General features: G+C 43.6%; 1 long non-coding RNA gene across 3 annotated transcripts in view; it reads right to left on the bottom strand.

Moving 5' to 3' along the window:
* Window positions 1-919: 919 nt before the first annotated feature.
* The window catches only part of LOC103554234 (uncharacterized), a 28,901-nt gene continuing 9,811 nt past the window's right edge, over window positions 920-20,009 (bottom strand). The window contains exons 1-4 of one of the 3 annotated variants that reach the window (XR_011531214.1): window positions 13,136-13,301; window positions 12,608-12,759; window positions 11,267-11,381; window positions 920-1,884 (exon numbers count right to left, since the gene is read on the bottom strand). This is a non-coding gene — a long non-coding RNA (uncharacterized lncRNA). Of the gene's footprint in view, window positions 1,885-7,994; window positions 10,980-11,266; window positions 11,382-12,607; window positions 12,760-13,135; window positions 13,336-20,009 lie in introns of those variants that run through there. The other 2 variants (XR_545648.2, XR_011531215.1) reach the window with 2 other exon arrangements.

Below are 20,009 nucleotides of genomic sequence, written 5' to 3'. Positions count from 1 at the left end.
TGTGTGAGTGTGTGTGTGCGTGCATGTGTGTTTTGCATGCACATTTACAGCTGCAATACTTGGCCTGGAAAGGTGTTCTGACAGAGGAAAGGCAGGAACCTCCCGAGTAGCGGGCAAACCAGCCCAGGGGTGAGAACAAGGCCCAGCCAGCTTCGTCAACCCCTTAATTCATCCAGTGAACAAGCACCAGCCCGCCTCTCCTGAGAGAGCCTAGCGGGTACAGCCACAACTCAGGGATCAGATCCGAGATTCAAATCTGGGTCCTGCCATTCACAAGCATTGTTATTTGGTTTGGTCTCTCCATTCCTCAGCTTTAAAATAAAGAAAACTACACATCCAAATCTCTTGTCCAAACCCTTATAGTGGAATATGCTTTGGAATTCAGAATTTTGAGATTTTAGAAATGTGATGCGATGCTTATACCGTATGGGACACAGCATTGCCCGCGAGGCCTGGGGCAGCACCTCAATCTGCCTCATCGACACGTCTGCAGAGAAACACACAAAGGTCAAATTAGTGAGAGAAATATAGGCAATCGACAGCCTCGCATTTGTTCAAGGCATATTCTGCAGCCAAACAGGTCAGATCAGATCAGGTTTTGCTGCCAAATTTGGTTTTTAAAAGTATGGCTTCGGAAGTTTCAGGTTTGTGGACCCTTATTAGAATCTACCTCATGGAGTGCTAAGCAGGATTAGGTGGGATTAAGGGTACTGAGTAAACACTCGATCAGTATTTGCTGAGTGCCCACTATGTGCCAGGCACTGCACTAGACAAATAACCACAACCAGGGTTGGCACACATTTTCTGAAAAGGGTGACTATCTTGGCTTTGCGGGCTGCTCAGTGTCTATCACAACTACTCAAGTTTGCTGTTGGAGAGCAAAAGCAACCACAAGCAACAATACATGAGAGAATGGGCATAGCTTGTTCCAATAAAGCTTTATTTACAAAAAGAGGCAAAGGGCCAAATCTGGCCCACAGGTGGTAGTTTACAAACCCCTGATCAAGACAGACCTGACTCTTCCTCTTCATGGTGCTCACATTCGAGTGCAGGAGACAATCAACTGATCAACTAAGAAAATAAATGTCCCATCTGATGGTGATAGATATTAGAAGGAAACGAATAGGCTGCCTACAGGAGGAGAACCAGGGAGGGCGGGAGCAGCCTTGCAGTGGGTGGTCAGAGAAGGCTTCCTGGGGAGGGACGTTTGAACGAGGAACCAGCCGTTGAAGATCTGTAGGAAGCGTGCTCCTGGAGAAAAGACTAGGCCACTTTAGTACACTCAAGCAAGAGACAGTGGCATGCAGAGAAACTGAAGTGGCGATGGATTTGATCTGGAGCATAGAAGAGGGAAGCTTCTTCCGGGTGGCCTCATCCAGTGTTTCTTGACCTCAGCCCTAGTGACGTTTTGGTCCAGATAATTCTCTGTCATGGGAGGGTGGGGGTGGGGTGGGGATGGAGGAGGCTGACCTGTGCATTGCAGGGTATTTAGCAGCATCCCTGACCTCCACCCACTAGATGCCAGTAGCACTCTCCCCACATTGTGACAACCAAAAACGTCTCCAGATATTGCCAGTGCGCCTGGGGGCAAAATCCTCCCCCATCCCCGGTTGAGAACCACTGGGTAGCTGAGTTAGTTGGCCTCCCTGATTCCCAGCAGATCCCAGGTCTTAGCGACAGAGCTCCCACGTGTTGATCCCCTCCTCCATGTCAAGGACCGAGGAACAGCGTGACAGGCGTTACTTCATCTGAGCCTCGAAACCACGCCCACAGAAGAGGGACCGTTGCTCCTGGCGAGCCTCCAGGGGGCCAGGTCCGGCGGGGGATTTTAGCCGTGCTGAAACACCCAAGCTTGGACTTGATCCTGACAGCACTGGGAAGCTCCTGAGGGGTTGAAGCAGATTACACTTTAGAGAAAGCTCAAGGTGGTCCCAGAGCCTTGAGGGCCAAGGCTCAGAACAGGGCCCAGCACGTAGCAGGTGCTCAGTTCATCTCCACTAAATGAAGAGCGAAGGTGGGGAAACCAGTTAGGACAGAGTAACCCAGATTAGGAAAAACAGTGAGTCAAAATGCAACAAAAGCAACGAAAACGGAAAAGAAAGAAGCTGATGTTTCAGTATCCGGACTTTGAAAATGGATGAGGAGAACTGCAGGGTTCTTCTGAAGGGATGTGCTTGGGACCAGGGTGTCTCCCGAGTGGTGGGGGAACCAGCAGCATCAGCATGCCCTGGGGGCCTGTGAGAAATGCAGAGTCTCAGGCCCACTCCTGACCCCTGAGAGGTGCTCTCTGGTCCACTTCTCTCCTCCACAAAACAAGCCTGTACATCGATCACGATCAGCGAGCACCACTTTAATCTTTATGACTCCCCGAAAAGGTGGGTCTCATTATCCCCATTCTGCAGATGAGGAAACTGAAGCTCCAAGATTTAAGTGACTGGTCCCATATCATCCACTTTGCAAGTTCTAGAATAAAGTTTTAAACTCGAGCCTTCAGAATCCCAAGCCTGCCTTCTTAACCACGATTGTTTTCTTGCTTTGTAGGAAATCACAGGAAATAGTCTCCCTCCTGTGAAACCTCCAGGCAGGGAGGTATGACATTGACCTAAGTCAGCAGTTCTTGAGTGTTTTGGTCTCAGGACCCTTGTACACTCTTCAAAATTTGCAATGACCCCAAAGATCTTTTATTTATGAGAGTTAGATCTATCTATACTTACCTGTTTGAAATTAAATGAGAAATTTTTGAAATGTTTGTTTGTTTGTTAATTTATTTAATAACAGTAACAAACCTCTTATCTGTTAACGTGAACTGTCTCGTGCTTGCTTTGCTAATGAGTGTTTGGCTATCAGAGTAGCAGAATTTGGACAGAGACTAGATTTTTATGATGACCTGTAGGTAAGCGGTGAGGGGCCAGCTAACTCTCACCTCTGCCAAAAATAACCGAAGAATTGTTCCACTCCAAATTGGCTTAGATCACAACAGTTTACCTCGTACCCAAAAGCCATCACCCATGTCTTCCTTCCCAAGAGAACCCTATTGGTTTGGCTTTTAGTCAGCAATGTATTCGGAGAAGATGGGCCCAGGACCAGGAGACGAACCAGGACTAGTCAAGCAAGGGGTCAGCAAACTATGGCCCACAGGTGAAATATGGCCCACCATCTGCTTTTGTAAATAAAGCTTTATTGGAACACAGCCATGCCCACTAATTTGTGTGTCTCTGGGGCTGCTTCTGAGCCACTGCTACAGCAAAGTTCAATAGTGCAACAGACACTATATGGACTATAAAACCTAAAATATTTACTATCTGGCCATTTACAGAGAGGGTTTATGACCTTTGGTATAGAATAGCGTTAGTCAAAGTGTGCTTTACGGAGCGGAGGCACCTGCATCACCCGCAGACTGCCGCACCCCACCCCAGACGCCCCCTGGAATCAGAAATCTAGAGGTCAAACTTCCCCCAAAGAGATAAAAGAATTCCGTGATTGGCTGAGAACAAATATCCTTCCTCCCTTGGAGCCGGGTGCGCTGCTGCCCCAATGAAAGGCGGGTTCTGTTAGTAGGAAAAAGAGGAAATGACTGTTGGCTAGGAACCGCAGTGCCCTTCGTGTTCATTCTCCTTTGGTGACAGAATGTTTGCATATATAACAAAGCCCCAAGTGCTGAGTTCGTTTGTTACTATCAAGGGGTAATGGAACAGGGGTCGTCACTGCACACCGCCTCAGATGAGTCCTTGTATCTCCCCGAATTCGGGGTTCCTTAAGTGCAAAATAAGGATGGTGATTCCAGACCTAGGGTTTGGACCATACAGGATAAGCTCAGCTGCTGGTAATGGAATAGGCTGTAAAAGTGACTTAAACTATTTATCATCTAACACAACACGAAGTCTGGAGGTGGGGAGTCAGAGCCCTGGATGGGAGCGGTAACGGCGTCGTGAACCCTGAGCCTCTGCATGCTCCTCTCCGCCATCTACCATTATTGATCCTCCCTCTTGTGGTTTTAAGATGGCTGCTCAGCTCTCATCATCTTTCCTGCTCCAGAGGCGGGAAGAAGGGAGGTGGCCACCTTCCTTCCTACCTCTTTTGAAAGGGGAAATGCCTTTCTCAGAAGCATCTCCTCAGCAGAACTCTGCCTAAATCTCATTGGCCAAAACCCATTTATATTGTCACCAGCGGACAATCACAGATAAAGAAAGATAGGATTACCACGATTGGCTTAGACCAGCAGAGGTCGGCAAACTTTTTCCGTAAAGAGCCACACAGTAACTATTTCAGGCCTTCTACTCACAGTGTCTCTTACAACACTAAACTCTGTTGTAGTGCAAGAGCAGCCACAGATGATGCCTACGCAAACCGGGTCTGGCTGTGTTCCAGTAAAACCTTATTTACAAAAACGGGTGGTGGGTGGGGTTTGGTCCACAAGCCATAGTTTGCCAACCCTATTCTGTATCATAGTCATTGAAAGCACAGAAGTTGGAATCAGACACATTCAAACCCTGGCTTTGCAACTTACCAGCTGTGTGACTGTAGACGGATAGCTTAACCTCTCTGTGCTCCAGTTTCCTTATTTTGTAAAATAGGAGCTTAGAGCTTCAGGAAACAGAGAACCCATCTAAAAATGGCATAAATGTCCTCCTTGATAGGGCAGTTCCAGGGTTAGTTAACTCCATTGTTCTAGTCCTAGGTTCTTTTGATCTTGTTCTGCCCACCTCAGTGTATTGACTTTGAACTTCAGGTTTGCCTCTCATAGCCACAAAATGGCTGCCACAGCACAAGGAAACACATATTCACCTAAAAAAAAAAATCTGAAAATTGGAAGAGAACATTCCTTTCCTTGTTTCGAGAGCAACGATAACCCTCCCAGAGACATACCCCAGCCCACTTACTTCACCTCTAAGGGTCAGAGTTATGTCACATATCAATTCCTCAACCAGTTATTAGCAACAGAAATAAAATTATCTTCCCTGCTTAGACCCATTTAATCACAATAGCTGGGGGTGGGACCCAGGCATTGACAATTTTTTTTTTTTAAAGATTGGCACCTGAGCTAACAACTGTTGCCAATCTTTTTTTTTCTTTCTGCTTTTTCTCCCCAAAGGCCCTCAGTACATAACTGTATATTTTAGTCGTAGGTCCTTCCAGTTGTGGCATGTGGGACGCCGCCTCAGTGGAGCGCTCGAGCTCAACAGCTCGGCCACAGGGCTGGTCCCTCAGTCTTTTTTTTCTTTTTTTCTTTCAAGCATTGACAATTTGTAAAAGCTCGGAAGATGATCTGATCTGTGGCCGGGGTTAAGATGCACCGATATTGACTAATCAAAACTCCCACCCCTGGGACTGTTGAGGTCCCAGCTTTCCCTGAAGCACAAAGGAGTTGGAAAAAATTAAAATTAAATATGTATGTGTAGGTGTGCGTGTAAGTTGAGTTTTATCAGCAAAGAAAATAATTAGCAATTGCTACTAGGCAGACAACTACCAAGATCTGTTAAACTAATGATCTCATTTTTTTCTCACATAATTTTGAGAAAAAAAAGACACAGTCCCTTATATAAGTTGACATCTTAAATTTTTACCAGAATTCAAATAAGTCCATTTTTTCTTAATAAGAAATAGAAAATAGTAAGCATTTTGTAAGAAAAAAATACTATGGTGACTGTAATTGGAATCCATATTTCATACGATTTGATAAAATGTTTTTTTAAATAAGTTTAATAAGTTGTAACTAATGTATTGAACAGCACCAACACAATCTGAAAGAAACCGTATACAATTTTTATCCTAGGACATTTTTATGTATCCTGAAATACTGGATGGTTCTAGAAAATATTCCCATTACATTTATAAGAATTAACAATATCATTATACTTCTGTGGTTGTTCTGAAAGCTCCCTAGAAAAAAATGCATGTAAGATACAGTAAGACAGGATGCCCACATCTAGGTGCTTTGATTAACCATTAAAGGAGGATTCCCCCAAACCAACATGCTGATTAATCTCTTTGTTTGTTACCTTGAAGGTTATCACACCGCCTACCTCTTCAACGCTCCATAAAGATACTGCTGTACTTACCCTCCACAGACTTCTCTGTAATGGCAGAAAAGGGTTGTTCCAGTTGAGTTTAGGCCTACAGGAGCATTCCAAGGCAGTTTTAGGAATAAGTAAATGTAAGTATAAACATGTAAATTCTAGAAATTAATTTCCTTAAAACTCTCAGCACAGCATCGACCTGGATTAAGAGTGTTCTACCGTAATTCAGTGGGGTGGTTTTGCAGATTCAATGAGATAATGCAATTAAGCAGTTAGTACAGTGCAAGGCGTGTACTCAGTCATTGGTAACTTCTTGTTTCCAGTCACAAATAAATGAGGAACAGCTTGCTCCCCTCTGATAAGGAGAAGGAGATAGCAGTGTTAGGAAATCGGAGCCAAATGTCTTAGAACTGAGGGTAAACGCTCAGCCCTTAGAAGACAGCACCTAGGACCTTCAAGCTTAGACAAGTCTTAATGGCTGCTGAATTGGCGAGAGCCAGAAAGTATCAACATAACTTCTCAACATACCAAGATCTTTCCATCTCAAGGAATGTGCTTTGCTGTTTCCTCTGTCTGGAACTTTCTTCTATTATCTAGATCTTTCTCTTGTGGCTTTTATTCCTCATTCAAGTCTTTTCCTTGGCCTCCCCATCCTATATTGCTACGCCGGACTTAGACACTTGCCATCCCATCTATCCTGTTTAATTTCCCTCTTGGCACTCCTCATCCTCCAAAAATATCCTGGTCATGAACTTGTTGACTTAGTTATCTGTTTTGTTCGCTGTTGAATCCCCAGAGCTGAGTGCAGTGCCTGAGACATGGTAGACAACAAAGTAGGTAAGAATTGGGTCAATGAAAGGAAGAACAATCAGTGACAGACCTCCTCTTAGAGGGGAAAGAGTATGGAATCGGGGCTCAGGATTTCGAGGTCAATCAGTCATGTATTAACTGGACACCTTATGCACCTGGATCTCATTGTTCTCATCTAGAAATACAAATAGTAACCCCCTGCTTGTCGAGTTATCGGCCCTCAGCACTATGTATTCAGAACTCCCAGCCCACAGCGCCCGGCAGATACGAGATACAGAAGATACTATTATTAATTTTGTTCACTAACGTTTTTTAAAACCTGGATATGTAGCTACACTCATCAATCCGGGAGACCTATGACAAACTAAACCAGTGTTACAATACCAGAAACAGTTCACGTGGCAACACGGATCAGTTTCCAAGATCTCCAACTTCCATTTGTAGGAAAGAAGAGAAAATAACTGTTGAGTTAGCAACCCCAACTGTCCTTAGTTTTCATTCCCCTTTGGTTACAGAAATTTTACATTTATAAACAAAGCTCCAAACGCCGAGAGTTTGTACATTACTATTATAGGGTGAACATCAGATTCAAAACTGGGAGCTTCTTACTTTAACAACTTATTCTACTTGCAGTTTTGAAAATAACATACGGAAAAAAAATGTTATGTCACCTGGAAAACTGTATTCCATTCCTTCATTATTTTGGAAATGACTCTAGAAATTTTGGTTTTTAGATAAGCGTTTATATGCAGTTTCAATAAAGCTGGTAAGGCAATGCAAGGTTTTTTTGTTTGTCTTAAATTTAGGATGTAAACAGTTTCTAATTTTGAGACAAAAAAAGGAAAAGAAAGAAAAGTTTGTTTTTGCTTGTTTTTAATATTCTTGGGCCTCTAACAAATTAAATTCTCCAATCACTATTATTATTTCTGACATGTTAGATTAGTTTTTCCTGTTCAGCATCACATTTAAAGAAAAAAATGAGACATTTTTGGAGGAGAAGAACACAGATGGGGTTAAGAGCTTGGGCCTGGGGGATTTAGTGCAAGCATCTGCCAACTTTTTCTGTAAAGAAATGGAGAGTAAATATTTTGGGCTGTGCAGACCATAGTGTCTCTATCATCATAGCTCCAAAGCAGTCAGAGGCAATTATAACCAAATGATCGTGGCTGTGTTCCAATAAAACTTTATTTACAAAAACAGGCGTTGAGCCGGACTTGGCCATTGGACTGTAATTGCCAACCCCTGACCTAGAAATATATTTTGCCTGTACCATTTTCTAGCTGGCGATCTGGCTGAGTCTCCATTCATCTGTAGAATGGACATCGTAACTATCCTAACTCATTAGGTTCAGAGGATAAAATGGATCAGGGTAGAAATTATTCCATGTAAGGGTTCTATAAATGTTACCTATTATTATTGTTGTTGTTATAATCCTCTTCTTACGGTAGAGAAAGCAGTCTGCCCAAGTCATGCAATTAGGAAGTGTCACGCTCGACCTCAGCAGACAGCCTCAGGAAGAAATTTCCATTGTCCAGCAAGTTTAACTTGGTCCTACTTTAGCTTTTAGCTAAAAAATGCCTTTTCTCCTTTCCTAAGCAATTCCATTCAAGGTAGGGTTCTGGGAGAAAAAAAGAGAAGAGCAGAGGACCCCAAAAGATTGGACTCTTTGGAGAGAGGGATCACTCTGTCCCTGCCAAGGGCTCCTTCTGGCCCATTCTCAACTCCTTTCTGGAGGAGAAAACTGTTCCCCAAGATTCCTCCATCTGGTCCTAAGGCTCAGGCTGGCCTGGAGAGAGCTTCAAAGGCCATCAGGAAGCCAGTGCCTTTGCATATAGCATTGCTCGCAGGAGCAACGTGGCAAAACCAATCTTTATTTACTCCATTAGACAACATCACAGAGGAAAAAGATCTCCTGGGATTTTGTTTTCCTTTTCCTTTGGGACATTTTTCTCTTGTCCAAGTTTCCCACTTAAGTGTTTAGGATTTCTGGCATCAGCCATTTGCCTTTGTCTCCCATTTCTTTGTGCTGATTGTCAAATGCCCACATATTATTTACACCTCCCATTCTCTCTGGGGTTTCTAATCCCTCCCTTTCTTATTACTAGCATTTCTTCCCAGACCTCGCCTCTTTTTTCCTAAGCAGCAGGAGAGCTCCCCGAGCCTCAAGATAAACAGCAAACAAGACTGTGAATTTCTATAACAAATACAGCAGGTGATGTATTTTCCAGCCTCGCATAATTTTTAACTTGGAGATAACTTCTTCGGTTTTCCTGCTCTGAACATCGACAGGCCTAGTTCCTCTTTCATTTTGGCCTCGTTGCATCTCTTCCTGAATTAAATTTTTCAATTAGCTTGCTTGTTACAAGGCATATGGAGCTGCCCTGCTCTTTAACTCAAATTTCCTTCTTCCCGGGCGTAACAGAAATTTGCTGCACACACAGCAAGACAAAGAACAGAAAGACCTCACTAGCTGAGCAAAAAGATTCAGTTGTGTACATGATTTCATCAGGTTTCCAACTGTATAATGAAATCAGACTCCTCCCCCGGGAGGGGGTGCCCCCCCATCCTCCTGCATACACCAAATCCCACCCACTTCTTTCCACGGACACACTTTGTTCTCAATCCCCAATGGCTTCAACTCTTGCATACAGAAAAGAGCAGGGAGCAGTACCTAAGTTGTAAGAGTGAGTTGCGATCTTTCTCTGAGCCCAGGATGAAAGAAGTAGATGGGAAGGAATTACCCAACGTGCAGCCTGCATTTGTAATAAGCAGGCACAGGATGCTAATGCAATGATTTTGGCATGGCTGACTCCTGGGCGGGGGTGGGCGTGGGGGGGAAAAATGACTTTCTTTTTTTTTCATGAGCCTCACTTTCAAGCTGGAGGAAAGATTCAAAACTGCAGGAAGGGGCACGTATTCATAACAGATTCTTAATGGATTATTAATACTCAGTTTTAAACCCTCTTTTTAAAAAAAAAAAAAGTTGATTCAATCAGTTCTTCGGATTAACGCAATTTGAGGAGAGGTGTGGGGTATAGGTGTTGCTTTCAGGAAGGGGTGAGTGTGTTTGAGCAAAGACTCACAGGGTGTGCACTCGACTATTTATTGCAGCACTGTTTGTAGAAGCAAAAACTGAAATCCACCCAAAGTCCATCTAAAAGGACGAGTGAAATACATTAAGGAGCGCCATTCAAAGAAGTACGACACCATCATTTAAAAGGTCAATTTTTTCTAATGTGAAGTGCTCTCCAAGAGACCTGAGTGAAACACGCCAGGTGAAAGATACTTGGTAAAGACAAAGACAGGTGTGAATATTTGATATCCATATATGCTGGTCTGCGCGTAGACTATTTCTGGAATGATACACTAAAAACTGCTAACAGTGATTGTCTGTGGGGGTGGGGGGAGCCTCGCCCTTCCCCACAAGCCCTTTGGTCTGAATGCCCCCCTCCCTGGGGAGCATAATTACACTTTTCTCAAACTTTATAGCTAAGTTTTTAAAAATGCACATAGACGCAGATAATTACCCATGATAGATATTTTAAGTGGAAAAAAAAACCAAGTTGTATAATATTGTCTATAAATATGATTCCTGTAGAATATTTAAAACAGAGAACGTCTGTGTGTGTATATATAGACACATACATATATTTGACAATATATGGACACAAATGTATATATTTGCATACTTACCGAACACGTCTGGAAGGATATGTTTGACAGTGTTAAAAGTAATTGTTAGCTATCTCTAGTGAATGAGCCAGTGGGGGTGAGCAAAAGGAATGAGGAACTTTGACTCTACCTTAATTTTATACTGTTTGAATCTTTTAAAGAGATTACATAGTACTTGTATTTTAAATCTTAAACACGAAGATGAGAAAATAAGAGGAGATGGTCAAATATTGACCCACAATCCGTGAGAAATGTGGGTCATGTCTTTCCAGGGAAATCAAACTCCCATGAGCCTTCAAGGTAAATTTCTGCTTTTTGCCTCCTTAACAATGGGACGTGATGCATTATCAGGTCCACAGGCGTTTTTCCCCTTCCCCTAAATGCTGTTTGCTGGGACTTCTCCAGATTGCTTTCCGAGGTGGCCCCGCTGGTGTCTTTGTTCCAACTGGCCCGCCTGCCAGGAGACGCAGCAGCCTCTGCCTTCAGGGAGATGGAAATGCAGCGTCAGGCAAAAGGCCGGGCTGGTAGGCAGGAGTCATACTTGTATATACTTTCCTGCATTACTCAGTTGAGCTGCACTCGAATGACTCCATCAACAAGAATGAAGTTGCTTAATGATAAAACCCTGACTCTGGCAGTCTGCTGTTTTCTGTTATGCTGTCGTCCTGTGAACGGCAGCATATCCTATTTGATAGTGGGGGCCTCAAATGGGATCCCATGGAAACCCCCTCTCCCTTCTCAATTAGCTCTGAGAAGACCTCTGTTACCTCTTCTTCTGCCTTTAGCACGTGCAGAAACGATGGAGGCAGAGACACCCTTGTGAGAAGAGAGTTTAAGGAGTCTGAGTCCCAATTTCCAGGCGCTGACATTGCAATTCACCTCCTAAAATAAACATATTTTGCAAATGGGCATTGGCTGTTTTCTGGGATTGATAACAAACACACGAGGTCAAATAACAGCCCTAATTATTTCTGTATGTGCATTTTGGGGGCAAGAAATTCCGGGAACGGAGTTTACAACTTATCCCACTTCCAGCATTTTGGGGTTTTTTTCCTCTCTCTTCTGGGGCAGGTTTTTCTTGCTTCCACGATGTTCCTTTGAAATGTGACTTCTTACTTCCCAACAGTTGTTTGGAAATTTTCAACATTTAATTTATGACCTTATTAGTTATTTTATTAGGAAGGGAGGAGTCAAGTTTGGAAGCCAAATATTTGCAAAAAAGGACTGTGACAGAACAACCTATGATTGAAACGAACTGGGGAGGATCCGTCACACCCGTTCCTCCTCGGAAGCAGCTGGAGTTTCTTGTTAATTTGGATCGCTTGAAATTACAATGGCTGCGTTTGCAGGTATTTCTGAGACATGAGTTAGATTCCTTTAAATTTAGGTGAAATGTTAAAAGAGGATTCGGCTGTCTCTCAAGATGGAATAAAGAGTCTACTGGTTATTGTCTGACCTCCTCAGTGCCTGATTGACTAGTAGAAAACGCATCTCCATGGGAACAGATAAATGTCTGCTTTTCATGCCGTGAAATAACCAACTCAGCCGCAGAGCCTCACCAACCTAGCACTTTATCTGGGCGGCTGTAAGCAGCGTCTCCCTTTTCATGTTCAGCCAAATTATCTGCCAGAATTTCTTTTCAAGTCTAGGAGGGAAAAAAAAAAAGAGAAGAGTTCCCCCCTACCCCCCTTCTGCATGGAGTTAATTACTGTATTTTCATCCGGGAGGGTGGGAAAAAATACACACTGAGCTGAAATAGCACACAGAACAACGGCTGGTGCGTTGTATCTGCCTGTTGTCTAACAGCCGTTGGTAATTTTTTTTAAGGTATCGCTGTCTGCTGCAGTATTTGGGTAACGTCAGTGAGGGAACCCTACAGCCTGGGAGGCAGGACCTGGGACGAGCTGTTTTGGATTATTTGTTTACTGTCGTGCCGCCGTTGGGCAGTGTGAGCTCAGGCAAGTGGGCAGCACCTCTGTTTTAATGTTGGGATCCGAGATATGGAGGTGATGGGAAGGACAGGACAAATTGCTGGCGGGTCTCAGGTATCGGCCTCCCTCCCCCCTAAAAGCCCCAACATCTGCCATTTTAACTCCCTGCTCACTGACCCAGTGCTCTGTGCCAGCAAAATTCGAGAACGGCTCTCAGGAGAGCTGGGGCTTTCTCGGGTGATTCTGCACACTTCTGCTTCTGTTCCTGGTGAAAAATACCACCGGAAGCTGCATTTTCTGATGAGATTGCGGCACTTCTAGTCCCGTTTCTGAAGCAGAGGGAAAGAAAAAAACAAATGAAAAGGGAAAAAACGTGGGAAAAATGGAGGTTAAATATATATATACACACACACACATATACTTTTTTTTCCAACACACAAGGTTGAAATCTTAGGGGGAAAAATGTCTCAGCCTGTTTGGTTCTAAAACTGGGCACAAGAATGTGTTCAGGTTCGTTATTTCCCTGGCATCCATTCACCCGTTCCTATTATTCCCTGCTTTGTCATTTAAGCTATTCTGTCTTTGTCTTTCTCCTCTGCCTCCACCTCCACCCTCCCACCCAACAAGTCCCAGCAGGAAACATTTAAAGACCAGTGAACTGCAAACCCACTAGGCACTTTTCAAAAATACCCAGGTTAAAGATACCTGGAGTCGACAGAGCAATCAAGTCTCAGTTCCTGCTCTTCCGTGGACGTGATCCCCAAATATCAGAATCCCAGAGGTCTTTATCGGGCCCAGCTGCTTCTGATGTCGGCAAGGAATGTGGCACATCAAGTGTGTGAACACTGCCTCTATTGTATCCAAACAGGCTGATTGAAGCCTGGATAATTGGCATGTAACCTTCTCTATTAATAGTGCAGACAGATATGTGAATTAGCTGAATCCCTCTGACATATGCCACGCATTAAAGGGGCTCACAACTCTCCAAAGATCTCAGCTAACTATTACACCAATAATTAGGCTTTAGAACTTGATAACTTTGGGGTGAAATCGATAAATAATGGGGAAGCTCCCGACTGCCTCTGAGTAGGAAGTGGCTCTATCATAATCTTAGAAACCCAGCACTGAGAGTGGTCATCGTTGATCCTTTGAGGGGGTTGGGGGTTTGGGGGTTGTGGAGTATGTGTTGCTGACGCAGAGTTCTGGAGGAGACTGGTGAATTGGGGGAGCCTTTGTTTAGCTTCTATAGTCCTCAAGATGTGTGAATAGCAGCGTACACTTGTCATGTCCTGTGCGACTCATTTGTAAAGGAATAGACCCTGAAGGAGGTGTATGGAAACACTGAACGAGGCTGTTTAGAACTGTGCCTTAACTGAACATCGAAATAGTCACTTAGCCTCACATCAGTTCCTAAGACTAGCAAGTACCGTGGGCTGATGGTTAAGAGCATAAACTGCAGCCAGGCTGCCTGGGTTTGAAGCATAGCTCTCCTACATACTAGTTTGTGACCTTGGGCAACTTGTTCAACCTCTCTGTGCCTCAGTTTTGACATCTGAAAAATGGGGAGAATAAGAATTTCTTTCCCATTGGGACTTTGGAAGGATTACATAAGTCGTATCTGTAAAATGTTTAGAACAGTACAGAGTACAAGTAAGCACCTTTCCCTTTTCACTTAACAAATATGTACTGAAGGTGTTTTCAAACTGCAGATTGTGACCTATCCATTGGTGGTGAGAGCAATTCAGAGGATCTCAACTATCCCTTTTTTTATAGACTACAATAGGATAGGATAGGATAGGATAAGATAGAATACAATAGAGTAGAGTAGAATAGAAGAAGAGTGTGTGACCCATAGGAAGGGTAAATACTGTTTTGTAAAACTTTTTGCTATATAAATGCGTGTACTTGTGTGTTGTATGTTTGCGTACTGGGTTGCGATGTAAAAATGTGTTTCTTTTAGCAGGTCAAGTTAAAACAATTTTGTGACAGACCTGCAATCAAATAATTTAAAACCTGGAAACAGCCTAAAATCATCAATAGGAGATAGGTTCAGTAAATTAGGCTGCATCCCTACAATGGATTATCAGGCAGTCGTTAATAAGAAAGAGGTCAGTTTCCATGTGCTGATTTGTATTAGACGCCCAGAAATATTATTCTGTAAAAAAAAAGAAAAAGGCAGGGACGGCCCGGTGGCGCAGCGGTTAAGTTCACATGTTGCACTTCTCAGTGGCCTGGGGTTTGCCGGTTCTGATCCTGGGTGCGGACATTGCACCGCTTGGCAAGCCATGCTGTGGTAGGCATGCCACGTATAAAGTAGAGGAAGATGGGCACGGATGTTAGCTCAAGGCCAGTGTTCCTCAGCGAAAAGAGGAGGATTGGCAGTAGTTAGGTCAGGGCTAATCTTCCTCAAAAAAAAAAGGGGGGCATCAAAGAGTGTATTTATTACGATCCTATTTATATAAATAAAAAGGGCTGTATGGTGTGTGTGTGTGTGTGTGTGTTTGTTTGTTTTACTATATTGAACCTCAAGCTGCTAACTGTCAGACTTCGTGCTAAGTAGAGTCTGGGCTTCCCTGGGGTTCATTTGCTGAGTGATTGGCACCACCATCCATCCAGTTGAGCAAGCCAAAAGCCTTGTCGTCTCTCACTCACCATAAAGGATCCACAATCCATTCATTCTGCTTCATCTTTACCCTCAACCCCTATTCCAAGCTACTGTCATCTCTCTCCTGGGCAACCACATCAAACTCCTAACTAGTCTCCCAGTAACCTCCTAACTAATCCCCCCCCCACTCTCCTAAGTAGTCTTGCTGCATGCACTCTTGCCTCTTTCCCACCCATCTTCCCAGTGTAGTCAGAGAGACATGACCATCCCTTCCCCCGCGTGCTTCAATTCTTGCCATGCCTCCCCGATGCTCTTCGGACAAAGACCCAAATCCTATGATGGCTTTTGTATTCGTTTCCTACGGATGCTGTGGCAAAGCACAACAAACTATGTGGCTTAAAACAACACAAATTTATTGCTTACCAGGTCTGGAGGCTAGAAGTCCAAAATCCAGGTGTCAGCAGGGCCATGTTCCCTCTGAAAGCTGTAGGGGAGACCCCTTCCTTGCCTCTTCCTAGCCCACTTGCATCCTTGGCTTGTAGCTGCGTCACCCCAATCTCTGCCTCTCTCGTCACAGGGCCTTCTCCTTGTGTGTCTGTGTCTTCTTAGAAGGACACCAGTCATATTGGATTAGGTGCCCACCCTGCTCCAGTATAACCTCATCTTAACTAAGTACATCATATTTTCAAGGAAGGTCACGCTCTGAGATACTGGGGGCTGGGACTTCCATATATCTTTTTGAGGAGGCTCAATTCAACCCATGACAACCTTTGAGACCCTGCCTGGCCAGGCCCCTGCCTCCCTCTCTGGGCTTCTCACCCACTACTCCCTGTCTCATCTTTTTGCTCCATCCACATAGGCCCTGCTCAAATGATCCAGGATGCCTCTGCCGTGGGACCTTTGCTCAGGTGTTTTGCTTTCCTCCTGATTAGAATGCTCTCTCCTCCTCTGCAACCTCCACTTCCATTTCACCTCCATATCTCGCCTCCCGTGTCCCTCGGGGCTGCCTTTCTTGAATGTCCCCACCCCAGGACCAAGTTCCTCTGACTCTCACATAATTTCATACCACCACCCACTTCTCATTTGTCACACTTGTCACAGCCGCAGTGTGTATTCACCTGTTTGATGAAGATCTTCCCCACGATACTAGAAGCTCTCAAAGGTAAGTGCAGGGCTACTCCTGCTGGGTTTTTTAACCTTATCTCTTATCAGAGTACATAGATCCTCATGGGTGCTCAACACAGTATTGGTACTTGGATGGATGGGTGAGTGAGGAAATGAATGAACAACACAGATTTTTTTAACATTCAGTTCATAAATATGTCATATCTTTATGGATTTGCCTCTTCTGGACATTTCTTTTTCTTTTTCCCCCCCTAAAGCCCCACTACATAGTTGTATATCCTAGTTGTAAGTCCTTCTAGCTCTTCTATGTGGGACGCTGCCACAGCATGGCTTGATGAGCGGTGCAATGTCTGCACCCAGGATCCAAACAGGCAAAACCCTGGGCCGCTGAAGCAGAGCACGTGAACTTAACCACTCAGCCACAGGGCTGGCCCCTGGACATTTCTTATATAAGAAGCTACACAGTAGGTGGTCCTTTCTGAGTGGCTTCTTTCACTTAGCACAATGTTTTCAAGGTTCTTCCATATTGCAATATGTATCAATACTTCACTGTTTTTTATTTCCGAATAATATTCCACTGTGTACATAGTCCACATTTTATTTGTCCATCCATCAGTTGATGGACATTTGGGTTGCTTCCACTTATGAATAATGCCTCTTATGAATAATGCTGCTATGAACATGGGGTACAGATTTTTGTGTGGATATATGTTTTCAATTCTGTCGGGTACATACCTAGGAATGGAATTGCTGGATCGTACGGTAACTCTATATTTAATTTTTGAGGAGCTTCCAAACTGTTCTCCAAAATAGTTGCACCATTTTGCATTTCCATCAGCAACGTACGAAGGTTCCAATTTCTCCACATCCTCGCCAACACTTGTTATTTCCATCTTTTTTTTATTATGACCATCCTAGTGCATCTGCTTTATTTTTTTAATTTGCTTTCCAACACCCACCCTGACAGATGGTCCTAATATTTTGTGGTTCTCTATTTGAGATCCTCATGAAAGCTGTAGTACAGCTCCTCAGAAAAACGTATACACGCACATAAAAAATTGGCCTATGACTTCAAGGATTTCACAGACTTCTCCAGAAACCATCTATGTTTTATCTGGGGGGTCCATGGACCCCAAGTTAAGATCAGGAGATCCTATCTGTAGAAGTAAGATAATGGAACCTCCCTCAAGTTGGTATCGTTGAAGGGATTAACTGCATGCCATGTCTGCACAAGGTGGCAATCATGAACATTATCATAGTGTGACCCATCCCTCTGCCTACCAAGGCTGTTGTCCTTATAGCAATGGTGGCCACAGATCAAATTCAAAGATGTTTTCTTTGGCCTGCAGAACGTTTTTATAAATGGAGAAATTTCTTCTTTTAAAATGTGTATTTTCAGCTTCCACTGACAAATTAGAAGATCTGGTGAGAGTAGGATCATATTTTCAAACAGCACAAGCAGATAGAGCTGAGGAACAGCTGCCCACTTTAGTGCTTTCCAATTAACTGCAGTCACCACCCCTCCCTATTGCATTAGACTTGGTCCACTTCACTCATATCTTGCCTTTGTTGGAACTGAGTTTGTCAGTCAGGCTCCCAGCAGGAAACAGCCACCTTTCTGAAATAGGGTAGGTATCTAAGAAGAGTTGAACAAAAGGAGAATTTCAAAGCCACCAGCATGGTTAAGACAAAGGAACCAGAGATGGTGAACACCCTGAGGCTAATAACATCAGCAGGGAGTCGTTGCTGTCCCCAGGCCAGAAGACACAAAGGCAAGGTGTGGTTGCCAGAACCTGAGGAAAGCAGCTGTGGGAGAAAGCCACCTCATCAGAGCTGTGACCTTCAGTAGAGGGAAGCAGCCAGCTAGGGCAAGGAGGGAGCCAGGGAAATCAAAACCCCACCTCGCTTGCCTCCTTCCGCCAGTCTCCTGCAAGTGTCTTCATTGGCCAAACCCAAGCGGAAGCCAGAGAGTCTGAGGGTCTGTTAACAACGTCCAGAAAGGGCAGCCACAGAGCAGGGAAGAGACGGGTGGAGGGTAGATAGAGAACAGAAAATGAAAAATATTTAACATATCATCTTTGATTTTAAAATTCTTCCTCTTATCCTTGTTAGTGACTAGAATAGTTAAGATTACTATTAAATATTTTATTATTATATTTATATTTTATACTATATGCTATAATATATTATGAATAAATATTAAAATTTAGTTTGTATATAATATATAGTTTGTATATAAATATATATTTAAATATATTTATACATTTGTAATATATTATATATAACATTAAAACTCTCCCTCTTCATTACTCATATTTTAGATCCCTGTTCCTCTAAGTTTTTAGACCATTTCCACCCAACTATGTAGAACCAAATCCTTTCTTTTTTCTCCCCACTGTAGCCCATTCATACGTCTACCATCCACCCAACGCTTTTTTATATTTAATTGTTTTCCAGGTTGCCTCTGCCCACTGAGGACAGGAACTGTCTTATTCATCCTGGAACTCCCAGAACCTAGCACTCTGCCAGACACATAATAACTACTCAAAACCCGGAGACTGTGGGTGGATTTCCACGTATTGTTCTCGTAAAGAAAGAAAGGCTTGAAAAGTGAGGGCTAGGAAAGAAATGTCATCACCAACTGTTCTCATCGACATCCTTGTTTCAAAGAAGTGAATGGTCATTCACCAGATCATCAAAATAATAGTAACAGTAACAATAATATTGACTAATACTTCTTTGAGCACTTACTATGTGCCAGTCACTTTATACATGCATTATCATATTTAAGTCTTTCAACAATACCATAGGTATGTCATATTATTATCCCTATTTTGCAGGACAGGAACCTGAAGCATAGAGAAATTGGAGTCAGGATGGGCCACCAGATCTGATGGATTCAGAGCCTTCATTCATAAAAACTGCCTCTTCTTGGTTAACCCAGCCTAGACTTACTATTACTTCTGGTATTTGTAAACTGTTAGACATCTGTTATCCTTATCAACATGGATCAGAATTTTCATTATGCAGCAAGTGGAGAGCTGACTTAAACAGTGGCTGAAGCATATAAGAGTTGTTTCTTCCGTAAGAATAAATCCAGATGTCAGCTACTGCTGGCTTTGGTTCATTGGCTCAAGGATGTAAAGGCTGAGGCTTCTGACATATTCTTGGACTTGCCCTTAGTTACAAAATGGCCACTTGAGTTTCAGCAATCATTCCCATGTTCCAGGCAGGGAAAAAAGGAAAGATAGAAGGCAAAATAATATCTGCCAGCTAGATAAGCCCTCTTTACACAGCATTCCCAGACATCTCATCTATATTTTCTGTTTTCACTTCAAGAATCACCTCTGTTGGGCCAGCCCCAACACTGAGTGGTCAAGTTCGTGTGCTCTGCTTTGGTGGTCCAAGGTTTCACTGGTTCAGATCCTGGGCATGGACATGGCACTGCTCATCAGGCCATGTTGAGGTGGTGTCCCACACGGCACAACCAGAGGCACTCACAACTAGAATATGCAACTACGTACCTGGGGGTTTTGGAGAGAAGAAGAAGAAGAAGAAAAAAGAATCACCTCTATTGACAAGAGAGACCAGGATACAAATACACTTAACTAGGGACATTGCTGGCCCCACCAGTTTGGAGGCTCTGTTCTTGAAGAAGGGGACTGGGAGGTGGAGAGGCAGTTAATCGCCTCTGCCACACTGCAAGTATCTGTTGATGCCTATCTATTCGCATGTACATCTTTAAATTTCTATGCTTTACTCCAGGAGTTGACAAACTAGGCCCACTGCCGCTCTTGTAAATAAAGCTTTATTGGAACACGGCCCTGCTCATTCCTTTGCCTATTGTCT

The sequence above is a fragment of the Equus przewalskii genome, chromosome 21 (genome assembly GCF_037783145.1).
Source record: "Equus przewalskii isolate Varuska chromosome 21, EquPr2, whole genome shotgun sequence".
In the NCBI taxonomy this organism is placed as follows: domain Eukaryota; kingdom Metazoa; phylum Chordata; class Mammalia; order Perissodactyla; family Equidae; genus Equus; species Equus przewalskii.
Note: the sequence above shows the minus strand (reverse complement) of the source record. Positions and strands in the feature narration are given on the sequence as shown.